At 44.0% G+C, this 13,632-nt stretch overlaps 1 protein-coding gene across 4 annotated transcripts in view; it reads right to left on the bottom strand.

Annotated features, from left to right (window-relative positions):
* The window catches only part of SDSL (serine dehydratase like), a 101,474-nt gene extending 101,064 nt beyond the window's left edge, over positions 1 to 410 (bottom strand). For all 4 annotated transcript variants that reach the window (XM_040416638.1, XM_040416629.1, XM_040416631.1 and 1 more), the window contains exon 1: positions 315 to 410. The gene's annotated coding sequence lies outside the window, so the exon portion shown is untranslated. The remainder of the gene's footprint in view (positions 1 to 314) is intronic.
* Positions 411 to 13,632: the final 13,222 nt, after the last annotated feature.

Genomic DNA, 13,632 nt, shown 5'->3' with positions numbered 1-13,632 from the left:
AGTACCCTGTTCTGGGGTACTGTACTTACATTAGTTTAACCAATTGAGTCATAAGTAAAAATATTGCCTGTGTATAAAAAAGGCCAGAGCCTGCATCATGTATGACCGTAGCTAGAACTAGAAAACTCAGTACAGTAAACTTACCAAGCATTATCTAAACATGCAATACGTGCATGCACATTTATTTCAAGATTCACTATCTAGAGACATGGTGCCTATGTCATTGTGTGGTGGTTTGATTCATGTGTGCCTAATCCTACCCTTCATTCATCTCTGTGCATACTGTCCTATGATCAATCTGTGTAAGAACTTACCGTAATAATCTCCTCTAGAATAGATAATGATTAGTCGATCAAATTGTTGAACAGAGAGAAAAGAAAGACAGCACTGATCATTCCTGAATACAGGATGATAAACTTGTTGTCTGGGTTAATCTATAACTTCTTCAGGTCTATGTAACAAGTTTAATGTGTACTCACAAGTTACCTAAGAGCTTTAAAGTGAACCTCCTCATATATTGTAGGGAGCTGCTCGAGCAGCACTTTCCTCTTACTTCATGAGCCGAGATGACACAAGGCAGGACAATCAAATTCTCCACTATTGGCTAAATGACTTATAAAGCACACAATTACAGAAGTAGACATGCTATAAAGGGTATTATAAAGGGTTCTCCAGGTTCCAGATATTGATGACCTATGCTGAGGATAGGTCATCAATATCCGATCCGTGGGGGTCCAACAGCTAGCAACCCCATTAATCAGCTGTTCCTGCAGTGTGCCAGAACTAGCACTGAGAACGGAGCCGGAAGCAAAAGCAAAGTCTGTTGGCCGCACAGGGTTACAGCAGCCCAACTCCCATTCACATTCAATAGCCACAGGGAACAGCTGATCAGTGGGGGTTACTGCAGCCTATGAGACAGACGCTGTTACTATGAGCTATATAGGATGTAACTGAAGGAAATCAGCGGACTGGGTATGAAAGATGTAAGCAGACTAATGGAAAACAGAACTTCAACTTAAAAGTCAGCAAAACACAATCGTCATCACAATAAGAAAAGGATGGGAAAAAATTATAATAGGTTCAGTAAAATAGAGTGAGACTCACTCAAACCATATACAGTTGCAAGAAAAAGTATGTGAACCCTTTGGAATGATATGGATTTCTGCACAAATTGGTGATAAAATGTGATCTGATCTTCATCTAAGTCACAATAATAGACAATCACAGTCTGCTTAAACTAATATCACACAAAGAATTAAATGTTACCATGTTTTTATTGAACACACCATGTAAACATTCACAGTGCAGGTGGAAAAAGTATGTGAACCCCTAGACTAATGACATCTCCAAGAGCTAATTGGAGTGAGGTGTCAGCCAACTGGAGTCCAATCAATGAGATGAGATTGGAGGTGTTGGTTACAGCTGCACTGCCCTATAAAAAACACACACCAGTTCTGGGTTTGCTTTTCACAAGAAGCATTGCCTGATGTGAATGATGCCTCGCACAAAAGAGTCTCAGAAGACCTACGATTAAGAATTGTTGACTTGCATAAAGCAGGAAAGGGTTATAAAAGTATCTCCAAAAGCCTTGCTGTTCATCAGTCCACGGTAAGACAAATTGTCTATAAATGGAGAAAGTTCAGCACTGCTGCTACTCTCCCTAGGAGTGGCCGTCCTGTAAAGATGACTGCAAGAGCACAGCGCAGACTGCTCAATGAGGTGAAGAAGAATCCTAGAGTGTCAGCTAAAGACTTACAAAAGTCTCTGGGATATGCTAACATCCCTGTTAGCGAATCTACGATATGTAAAACACTAAACAAGAATGGATTTCATGGGAGGATACCACAGAGAAAGCCACTGATGTCCAAATAAAACATTGCTGCACGTTTACAGTTTGCACAAGAGCACCTGGTTGTTCCACAGCAGTACTGGCAAAATATTCTGTGGACAGATGAAACCAAAGTTGAGTTGTTTGGAAGAAACACACAACACTATGTGTGGAGAAAAAGAGGCACAGCACACCAACATCAAAACCTCATCCCAACTGTGAAGTATCATGGTGGGTGCATCATGGTTTGGGGCTGCTTTGCTGCGTCACGGCCTGGACGGATTGCTATCATCGACGGAAAAATGAATTCCCAAGTTTATCAAGACATTTTGCAGGAGAACTTAAGGCCATCTGTCCACCAGCTGAAGCTCAACAGAAGATGGGTGTTGCAACAGGACAACGACCCAAAGCATAGAAGTAAATCAACAACAGAATGGCTTAAACAGAAGAAAATACGCCTTCTGGAGTGGCCCAGTCAGAGTCCTGACCTCAACCGGATTGAGATGCTGTGGCATGACCTCAAGAAAGCAATTCACACCAGACATCCCAAGAATATTGCTGAACTGAAACAGTTCTATAAAGAGGAATGGTCAAGAATTACTCCTGACTGTTGTGCACGTCTGATCTGCAACTACAGGAAACGTTTGGTTGAAGTTATTGCTGCCAAAGGAGGTTCAACCAGTTATTAAATCTAAGGGTTCACATACTTTTTCCACCTGCACTGTGAATGTTTACATGGGGTGTTCAATAAAAACATGGTAACATTAAATTATTTGTGTGTTATTAGTTTAAAGAGGACCTTTCACTACAATAAAAAATCTAAACAAGCGCTCAGCTCATAGCCTGAGAGTTTTTTTTCTCTCTAAGGCTATGAGCTGAGCGCTGCGATTGGCCAGCACTCCAGCCTGGGAGAAGGAGACGCCGGCAGGCTCCTCCCAGTTGAGCCGAAAATCTGAAGATACCGGAGCCTATACCGGGAGAACAGAGCGGCGCCGAGGGACAATAGTAAGTGCAGGGAGATCCCTGGGAGCCGCTCTCCATGTCTGTATGCTTAGTTTAGATTTTTTATTGTAGTGAAAGGTCCTCTTTAAGCAGACTGTGATTGTCTATTGTTTTGACTTAGATGAAGATCAGATCACATTTTATGCAGAAATCCATATCATTCCAAAGAGTTCACATACTTTTTCTTGCAACTGTACTTGTCAATAAGTCCGAAATTTTAAAGAACACTTTGCTAAATTTTGACATTTGTGGGAGTTTTGTGCCCCCCTCCAAAAAGTGGATTGGCAGTGGGCAGTGCAGGCTAGTACATAGCTAGCCCAGCACATTTATTATAAATGTGAATTATACGTCAGTAAACTGGGGAAAATATGAATTATACGTCAGTAAACTGTGGAAAATATAGTATGTCAAGGTTTTCATGAATGGAAACTTTGGGGATCATATCCAATGACCGACTTTTTACACTAGGCTTTGTTTCCCCCCTGCGCTGCTGAAGGATTTGCCTATATAACGCTGAGGAGGGTGCCTTATCAAGAATTTGGCGCACCACTGGCAGTTTGTGCACCTGTAGTAAGAACTACTCTAGCCCATGATTGGAGTAGTTTTTACTCGTCTTTTATGCCTGTTTTCTAGCATCAAATATAGTAAATTTGGCGAGCCGAAGAATGGGCCCTGCCATGCCCTCAACACTCCTAAGTAGCGAGGATGGTGTAAAGATGCCAATGCAACAAAATATTGTTTAAAAAGTTGCAATAAAAGGTTTTGTAACATTTGTATGCATAAACATTTTTGGAAATTATCCCCTTTGTTATCTCTTATCTTGTCTGTCTTCCAACTTTTAGTCATTTTCCATATATGTATGCTTAAAAAGTAACTAAACTTTTGTAACAATTTTTAATATGTTGTCCCTAATAAAACTATTTCTAATATACTTCATTACTCAATTTTGTATTTTTCGTAGTCTTTTAGGTCCCTATAGTGCACCATTCACTGTGTGCTTATAACTGAGTTCTCTGTACACCGCTGACTGCTCAACGGTGTACGGAGTATGGAGTGTGAAGTTTATGAATGGGGCCGCAGCGCAGGGAGTACAGGCAGGAGAGCATATTGCTGCTCCTGCCCGTGCTCCCCGGAGGATTACTAACTCTTGGCATAGCACATGGGTGTCCTGTATCCATGTACTATGCCAGGATTAGCTGAGCGGAGCGGGCTCCTGCTTCTGCCTGCTTCGCTAAGGTAAGAGAACTGCATGCCAGAAATATGCGCTCCTGCTTGTACTCCCTGCGCTGCTGCTGCCCCATTGTTAAAATGTGTACGCTGTACTCCGTACACCGCTGAGCTGTACAGAGAACTGAGTTTTAAGCGCACAGTGAATGGTGCGCTTGAGGGACACAAAAGACTAAGAAAAATACTAAATTGATTAATAAAGTACATTAGAAATAGTTTTATTAGGGCATTGGGACATCATATTAAAAATTGTTACAAAGGTTTAGTTACTCTTTAAAAAAAAAGTAAAAGTAAGAGATCCTATGCTTAAAGGGGTTGTATCATGAAGACAACCATTATTCATATGATGTATAAAGGCATAGACCCCTTTATGACAAGCAGCATAGATCTGCTCTGTAACTGCACACAATGCAGATTACGTGCGGTTTTTCTGCTCGGATTTTCATGCAGAGATTAGGCAAATCTCATGTACACATTGCATATTTTCTACACACTGAAACTGATATTCCAAGCAAATTTTAAAATCCACAGCATGTCAATTTTTTGTTGATTCTGCACAGAAAATGTGCACTAAAAACCCCATAAAAGCTTTGCAAAATTCTTGATAAATAGTGTTGAATTATGTGTGTTTTTTTATCTCATTTTTATTGGATTTTCTGCCTAAGAGCACTCCTGCTCCTATGCGCTCAAGCCGTCTGCCATTCATCTGTAGTGGTTTCCCCCATATGTTTAGCGTTTTGCTGGTAGCTGGATCCAAGCTTTAAACTACTCTTCAAGGCCACAATGATTGCTTTGCAGTTCATATAAGATTTACAAACCATCAAATACTTCTATTTTCCTAGTCGTACAGTCAGTTTTCCAGCTCCGCCTGTGCAAAAACATTAAATCTGATCACCAAGTAAGCAGCCAATTCAATTTGCTGTGTCACATGCAAGTTCAGCACTTTGCACCATAGATTGTATGTCCCAGCGTGTCCTGCGCTGTTAAATACCCTGATCATGCAGGGAGAGGACATGGCTGTCAGGAGTTAATGGCAGAGCACTTTCTGAGAATTATCGCAAGACTGAGAAACCATAAAAAACTATGTGCATTACAAATCTGCAAGTAGTTACTAAAGCAGGCATGAATCCTCTGTAATTATCTGTAGGCTACACTCATAGAGCTGGGGCTAAGGTTACAGAGAATGGTTACCCGGATTTACTTCTTATAGAAGAAAGCAACAAAAAATGCACAGTACAGTAATTATAGCAAAGGGTAGTATTACTAGTACCGGACTTACCTGAATGTGATACCAATATACTGCATACCTCCCAACTTTTTGGAGAGTCAATAACGGACACTTATGGTTCAATGTGATCCATTTTTCCTGCATATTTATACACTTCAATAGTTTTCTCTTACCAAATAGTGCAAAAATAATCTAAATATAGAAATCTCTAAAATTCTAATTGCATCAAATAATGAAATAATATACACTGCTCAAAAAAATAAAGGGAACACAAAAATAACACATCCTAGATCTGAATTAATTAAATATTCTTCTGAAATACTTTGTTCTTTAAATAGTTGAATGTGCTGACAACAAAATCACACAAAAATAAAAAAATGGAAATCAAATTTTTCAACCCATGGAGGTCTGGATTTGGAGTCACCCTCAAAATTAAAGTGGAAAAACACACTACAGGCTGATCCAACTTCGATGTAATGTCCTTAAAACAAGTCAAAATGAGGCTCAGTAGTGTGTGTGGCCTCCACGTGCCTGTATGACCTCCCTACAATGCCTGTGCATGCTCCTGATGAGGTGGCGGACAGTCTCCTGAGGGATCTCCTCCCAGACCTGGACTAAAGCATCTGCCAACTCCTGGACAGTCTGTGGTGCAACGTGACGTTGGTGGATAGAGCGAGACATGATGTCCCAGATGTGCTCAATTGGATTCAGGTCTGGGGAACGGGTGGGCCAGTCCATAGCATCAATGCCTTCGTCTTGCAGGAACTGCTGACACACTACAACCACATGAGGTCTAGCATTGTCTTGCATTAGGAGGAACCCAGGGCCAACCGCACCAGCATATGGTCTCACAAGGGGTCTGAGGATCTCATCTCGGTACCTAATGACAGTCAGGCTACCTCTAGCGAGCACATGGAGGGCTGTGCGGCCCTCCAAAGAAATGCCACCCCACACCATTACTGACCCAATGCCAAACCGGTCATGCTGGAGGATGTTGCAGGCAATAGAACGTTCTCCACGGCGTCTCAAGACTCTGTCACGTCTGTCACATGTGCTCAGTGTGAACCTGCTTTCATCTGTGAAGAGCACAGGGAGCCAGTGGTGAATTTGCCAATATTGGTGTTCTCTGGAAAATGCCAAGCGTCCTGCACAGTGTTGGGCTGTAAGCACAACCCCCACCTGTGGACGTCGGGCCCTCATATCACCCTCATGGAGTCTGTTTCTGACCGTTTGAGCAGACACATGCACATTTGTGGCCTGCTGGAGGTCATTTTGCAGGGCTCTGGCAGTGCTCCTCCTGTTCCTCCTTGCACAAAGGCGGAGGTAGCGGTCCTGCTGCTGGGTTGTTGCCCTCCTACGGCCTCCTCCACGTCTCCTGATGTACTGGCCTGTCTCCTGGTAGCGCCTCCATGCTCTGGACACTATGCTGACAGACACAGCAAACCTTCTTGCCACAGCTCGCATTGATGTGCCATCCTGGATAAGCTGCACTACCTGAGCCACTTGTGTGGGTTGTAGACTCCGTCTCATGCTACCACTAGAGTGAAAGCACCGCCAGCATTCAAAAGTGACCAAAACATCAGCCAGGAAGCATAGGAACTGAGAAGAGGACTGTGGTCACCACCTGCAGAACCACTCCTTTATTGGAGGTGTCTTGCTAATTGCCTATAATTTCCACCTGTTGTCTATCCCATTTGCACAACAGCATGTGAAATTGATTGTCACTCAGTGTTGCTTCCTAAGTGGACAGTTTGATTTCACAGAAGTGTGATTGACTTGGAGTTACATTGTGTTGTTTAAGTGTTCCCTTTATTTTTTTGAGCAGTGTACAAGACCGAGTCGAATATATAGAGAGGAACCAGACAAACGCTTTCTGGGTCAATATTGTGAATGTAATAATGCAAATCTATACCTCAGATCAAAAAGAGGGACATTGAAGGAGCAAAGAGGGACAGAGGGACTTAGGTCAAAAAGTGGGACTGTCCCTCCAAAAGAGGGACACTTGGAGGTCTGATACTGGCATGCTGACATTTCACCATGCTGCACAACCCAGCCATGTGCCTCATTGAAGAAACCAGAATTAAAGGGGTTGTCTCACCTCAGACATTGGGGAAATATTGATATATAGATCAGTGGAACCACCGAAAATAGCCCAGCATGCCTCTCAGCTATTTTCAACACTCCCACAGAAATGAATGGAGGACGGCCGCGCATGCACCCACCTTCACCTTGCGGGCTCCGTTGTAAAAATAGGTGCAGGTTGCAGAGGTGGGACCCGCACCTATGAGACATTGGGGGGCATATCCTAACGATATGCCCCTAATGTTTAAGGTGAGACACCCCCCTTTAAGGTGCATTTAGACACGCGGAGGAGCAGCAGCAGATTGTTGGGAAGGAAGTGTTCCTTCCAAACAGTTGGCTGCTCCTTAAGTGGAGGTGAAGGACTACATTTACATGCAGCAATCACCTCCACAGTATGAGGATGAGGGATCGCTATTGTGTTCCCTCGTCTTCATACAGCTGCATTATTTCTGGGCAGCAGATCTCTGTTTAGACTGCATGATCTGCTGCCCAGAAATGATAATATAGGTGCCTGCACCAACGACAGGATCACTCAGTGAACAAGAGTTTTGCTCATTCATTGGGTGATCGGTGGCACCTTTACATGGCAGATTGTCGGGAACGTCCGTTAGCACATGTGCCCCTGTGCAAAGAATGTGCCTTGCCCCCCTTCCCCTCCCAAACCACACATAGGTCATAGGTAAAGAATAATACAATGATATGTGGCAGCAGAAGGGACCCCAATTTGTCATCTCCCTCCCAATTCTACAGGGAGAGGAAGGGGTGATCAGGGGCATCAAAGATGGCGGTGCGTAAGATTCGTGAATAACTCCACATAGCAGGGATGAGAGATAGGCCTGCACATCAGGTGTCGGCTATGTCTTACTTGGGGCCAAGAGGCAATACAATTATAATAGTGGGGGAGTGCTTGTCTCATCGCTGGAGGGTTAGGAAGGGTTATTGAATATTGTTTTTCTTTTGTTTCTTTTTATTCTTTGGCTATCACAAATGAAGAGGTCTATCTGTAGATAAAGTGCCTTTAATTTTGTAAACTGGTTGCCATGTATGAACATGTCTTTTTGATAGCTGTCTGAATGACCAAGTGTAATGTATATACCCAATTCTATGCTTGCTGAAGGATTCTTCTTTCCTATGTGTTTGTAATTTGAAAAAATGTTAATAAAAATTATCTGATTTAAAAATATATATATATACTGTGGTGCGTATTAAAGGGGTTATCCAAGAGTATAAAGTGTCCCCTTATATGCCGGGCCCCCCCACTGAATATACTTACTCTGCTCCCTGCGCCGCCCCTGGTCTCTGCACCGCTGATGCTTCTCCCCGTGCGTGGACCAGGAGCGCCGCGAGTATATTCCCTGTGACGAGCCTGGCACATGGGGGAATTTCATACTCTTGGATAACCCCACGTTGTAATTTTTGCCCCTTTGTGCCAGCACACAGTAGTAATCTCCACATTGTGCCCCCTTCGCAGTAGCTATGGACAGATTATGTGCCCCCTCACAGTAATTATGCTAGATATGTGCCCCCCTTACAATAGTTATGGACAGATATGTGCCCCTCCGACAGACCCATTGAAATGAATGGGTCAGGATTCAGTCTAGATGATATGCATTTACACTGGCGCTGGATGCGACAAAGTAATGGAGAGGCCGGCACCTCTTCATAACTTTGGCAGAACCACTGCCAGTTTAGAGGTTATTAAGACCGGTGTCTAAAAAATAACATACCAATTCAGGTTCAGTGCCTGGCAGGGGCAGTGGACACACAGGAAGCCTCCAGTCCTCACTCACCTCCTCCTAAATTGCTGCAGGCTTCACTCATTCAGCACCAGGAGCGCTAGGTGAGGACCAGATGTGGGTGGAGCTACTGCAAGGGGGTGGAGCAACCGCGACACTAGACGGGGCGGGGCTACTGAGGCCGACTTAGGACACAGTGAAGTGGCTCAGCACAGGCCTGGCCCAGCTGGTGTCAAACTCTTCATGACGCTGCCCACCACACGGCAGGACTGAGCTGTAAGGAGGACATGCTGCCTCAGAGCTGTGGATGGCGCAGAGGGTCCTGAGACTGAAGTCAGATAGTGAGGTGGGCCCCTTCTACATGCTGGATTGAGTGATTATGAATGGTGAAGCGGGGAGCTTGCTGCTCTCTGCTTCACCATTACAATCAACATCCTGTGGACGCACAGACAGCTGAGCTGGAGGGCCCCCTCATAGGTTGGGCCCCTGTGCAGCTGAACCTTGCGTTCGCAGGAACATTCGTTCCCAATAATCTGACGATTATTGCCCAGTGTAAATCCGCCTTTAAACTTTGGAAAAAAAACTATTTACACATTGTTTCCATCATTTATCAGCTCTGACTAGGAAATGAAACTATACTTTAAAACAGATAGTAAATGCGCATATAAGAAGATGAGTAGGACATTTCATAGATTGTAAACCCTCACGGGCAGGGCCCTCTCTCCTTCTGTACCAGTCTGTAACTCGTCTTGTTCCTGCTTAGTGCACTTGTCTGTATTATGTATGTATAACCCTTGTCATATGTACAGCGTCATGGAATGAATGGCGCTTCAAAAATAATAATAGTATTAATACTGTACAGTATAAACATAGCCACCATGAAAAGTCTTGTTTAGGTGCCACACCAAGATCCTTATAAGCCCTGAAGAAAATTGACAACATAGACCTAAAAGGTACATAAATAAACCTATAAACCTATGATCAGTTGCTTCATATTTCAGCAAATTTGAATATACTGTACACTATTTGAGACAATCACCAAAACTGCCTTGAGACATGGTTGTCTAGAGGAGTGGTCTTCTCCAGGAAAATGGCTAGTATGCATCATACGTGTTAGTTACAGGGGAACTCTATGGTGAACAGATGCCACTGTATGGCATCTGTCTGAGGCATCCATTTAATGTATAATTTTTGTATACGTTAAACGGATGGCAAAAACATGATGTGAACCCAGCCTAATGTGTATGACCTCCTTAAGGACAGTAGGTAAAAGATCGGTGACTGAACTGATGTCCCCTCACACTGGAGATCTCTATGTATCCTATGTGATGCAGCTTCGTCATGTCTTCCCTGTCCGCGCTTACATGCAAAAGGCAGGTCAGAGCAGAACAGTGTGAAGTCTAACTCTGGATTAGGGGGTAAATCTTTGCAATGGCACAACGCCTTATTATCTGCCCGCAGACGCACTGCTTATCACAATATCACCCTTGTTATTGAATGATTTGGCTGAATTATTAGATTTTATTATGTCTAGGACAGTCTTTGCAAGTAGCAAGGTGGGATGCATCCATAATTTTCAAATCTAAACATTTGAAAAGCAGACACATGAATAAAACCTCATTCACACGTCCATGTCCGCGCTCAAAGCCGTGAAAAGGTGGTCAGTGATGCCTCCTTGAAGATGTCTGTGTTGGGTCCATGTGTCCGTTTTTTGCTGTCCGTGTGTCATCCGTGTTTCACTGACCCCGCACAGCTGAAAAATAATTTTCAAAGCATCTCCTTCTAATGATCCGTGAAACACAAATGAAACATGGATGGTTTCCACTGAAACATAAACACTAATGGGCGTGGTGCATCCGTGAACACGGACAAAATAGAGTATGCATCCGTGCTAAAAACAACCACAGACCCGAGGACCGTGCTAAAACACTGATGTGTGAATACAGACATTAAAATGAATGGGGACGTGTGATGTCCCTGGAGGACACGTACGGCACACGTTCGTGGAACACTGACGTGTAAATGAGGCTTAAGGTTGAGTTGCAGTAAAGTTTTTTTCCTGGTCTGTGAAAAACTGATGACAAACTGAACTGAGTTTGCATCAGTTCTTCTAATCCATCCACCTGGACCGTTAAAGATAAAACTATATCATGACGGATCTATAAGACAAAAAGGTGATTGGAATGAATCTGATGAAGCTTGAGTCCCATAGAACAGTCCTATAGGATCCGTCAACAGATCCATCATGATCCAGTTCTTTTAGTAACAGAGATAATTCCAAGGGTGCCCCAGTATAATCGATTTTTCTAGAACCAGAATGTGCTGTACAGTCCTTTCTATAGCTGTGTACAGTAGGTACATAAACAGGCTCGGACTGGCCCACCGGGGAGGCGAGGGATTCCTCAGTGGGCCCCCAGTCTCCTGCGCCCAGAGATAAGATGGAGGAGTAATTATTTCTCTTGTTTCTCAGGAGAGATAATTATTGTAGCCACTAGGTGGCAGTATCGCACAGTGAAGCAGCCTCCTACTGGTGTACATTGTACAGGAGGCACCACAGTACCTTCTAAACCTCCCAGGCAGCAGGCAATGAAGGAGGAGAGAACATGTCTGGCCATCCTCCTGCCCTCCCTGCTGTCAATAAACTGGCTGCTGGAGAGAAGGACTCCTCTGCGGTGCTGGGCTGATTTCTCAGGTGTGTGACAGTAGTGAGCTGTAGGAGACTGTAAGGGGGAAATAGGGGATTTGTTTATAGTAGACTCAGATCTGTGTATGTGTGCTGCTCTCTGCAAAGTTCAGAATTCAGAGTGGCATTGGGGGGACTCTGCCCTAGGTCCCCCCCAATGCCTATGCTTTAGGTGAACCCTCATAAGATGCCCCCCAATGCCCTCACTCTAAATGCACCCCTAATATTGCATCTTTTCCATTTGTCCCCCTAATACCTCTGCTCCAGGATCACCACTATTACCCTTCCTCGGGCAAACCCTATGCTTTAGGTGCACCCCCATTAGTGCCCCAGCTCCAGATGCCCCCACTCTAAATGCACCGCTAATATTGCCTCTTCTCCAGTTACCCCTGCTGCAGGACCTCACTATTACCCTGCCTCAGGTGACCCTAATGTCTCTGTTTCAGTTATGAGCCTCCATTTCTGCCCTTTGCTCACGTTGCTCCTCTAGCACCTTTGCTTGGGCTTTGTTAAAGGTTATGACCTGCAAAGGGGGTTGGACTTATGCCCGAAAAATTCTGCACAGTGCGTCACATTCTCCAGTATTGACACGTATGGTTTACATGGCGGTAGTGATGATATTCTGTATTTACAGGCATCACTGCTGCCATGTAAAGAGATACTGGTGGTGGAGTGGTGGAGGATTTAAAGGGATTGTCCAGGTTTTTAAGTTATCCTCTCCACACCATAGGGCATAACTATATGATTAGTGGGGTCCGATTCTGCGACCCCCACTCATCCCAGGAACGAGTCCTGTTCCCCCTTTTTAATGGTGTGGCAGGCCACACATATGCCCTGCTGCTTCATTCATTCTCTTTGGCACCACTGGAATTAGCCAGCACTGTACTCCGCCATCTCCGGCGACCCCATAGAGAATGGATGGAGAGGCAGTGTATATGCTCGACCTACCACTAATTTAAGAAGGGGGATCAGTGGGGGCTCCAGTGTTCAGACCCCCACGGATCACTTAGTTTTCCTCGATCTTGTGGATAGAGGATAACTAGAAAAGTGGACACAGGTCCTTTAACAGGCGAGCATTTCTATTTTAGTTTGACAAATAGGAAAATGTGAAAGATAGGAAATGTGAAAAGGTGAAACAGCTCTGACACGACAAGTGCTAAGTGTCTGATTGATGGGGGTCTGACTGCTGGGACCCCCATGATCAAGGGAACGTGGTCTTAAGACCGTTGTGTACATAGATTGGTGGTAATGTAATTGAATGTCTCAGGACCCCTTTTTTATGATCAATGGGTGTTCCCGCAGTCAGACCCCAGCAATCTGATATTTATCCCCTATCCTGTAGATAGGCAATAGGTCATTATGGTAAGACAACCCTTTTAATTATAATATAGATCATGTGCAATATGAGGAGGTTACGATTTGGTAAATTTCATGCCAGACATTCATGCTTAAAGGGGGTTAAAGGGTTTGTCTCACTTCAGTAAATGGCATTTATCATGCAGTTAATACAAGGCACTTACTAATGTATTGTCATATTGCCTCCTTTTCATCACATTATACACAGCACGTATCCGTGGTTACGACCACCGTGTAATCCAGCAGTGGTGGCCGTGCTTACACACTATAGGCAAAGGCTGTGCACATAGGCCAACACCTTTACCTATAGTGTGCAAGCACGGACACCACTGCTGTATTGCAGAGTGGTCAAAACCATGGATACGAGCAGTGTACAGTATAATGTAATGGAAAAGTGTTAATATGGACAGTCACAATACAATAGTAAGTATCTTGTATTAACTTTCTCTACATGATAAATGCCAATTGCTGAAGTGAGACAACCCCTTTA

The sequence above is a fragment of the Bufo bufo genome, chromosome 2, assembly GCF_905171765.1.
Source record: "Bufo bufo chromosome 2, aBufBuf1.1, whole genome shotgun sequence".
NCBI lineage: Eukaryota > Metazoa > Chordata > Amphibia > Anura > Bufonidae > Bufo > Bufo bufo.
The sequence above is the reverse complement of the archived record's forward strand: the minus strand, read 5'-3'. Positions and strand labels throughout refer to the sequence as shown.